Here is a 415-nt window from a genome sequence, read left to right on the forward strand (position 1 = left end):
TCCCCGCCTCCCCTTCCCGGAGCAGGTGCCCCTGACCCAGGGCCGGCATTCCAGCCTCCCTCCTTGGGCAGCCCCTTTCAAGCCGGGCCCGGGTCAAGGCCCCACCCCCAGCGCGAGGTGAAGGGGAGGAGGTGGGGCCCCAGAGCAGCCAAGAAGGGGATGGGCTCAGAGCAGGTACCTGGGACTGAGCCTTCCCCGGCGGCGGCCCCCCACTTCCTCCAGTATCTCCCCGCCCCTTTGGGTTCAGTCAAGCGGAGGTGAAACCTGAACCCAGGTTGGGGGCGGGGCTGGCTCCTGCTCGGACCGGGCTGGCCTGCGCCTTCACCCCCCTTTCCCCGGCACCCCGCCTGGCTTTTGGAAGAGAAAGGACCGGGTCCCCCAGCCGCAGGAGTAGGTGAGGCGGCGACTCAGCGCC

At 70.4% G+C, this 415-nt stretch overlaps 1 protein-coding gene across 1 annotated transcript in view; it reads right to left on the reverse strand.

The window, feature by feature from the left end:
- Positions 1-415, reverse strand: part of PEX16 (peroxisomal biogenesis factor 16) — a 12083-nt gene that overhangs the window by 10576 nt on the left and 1092 nt on the right. The gene's annotated exons all lie outside the window — the stretch shown is intronic.

The sequence above is a fragment of the Myotis brandtii genome, unplaced genomic scaffold, assembly GCF_000412655.1.
Source record: "Myotis brandtii unplaced genomic scaffold, ASM41265v1 scaffold324, whole genome shotgun sequence".
In the NCBI taxonomy this organism is placed as follows: domain Eukaryota; kingdom Metazoa; phylum Chordata; class Mammalia; order Chiroptera; family Vespertilionidae; genus Myotis; species Myotis brandtii.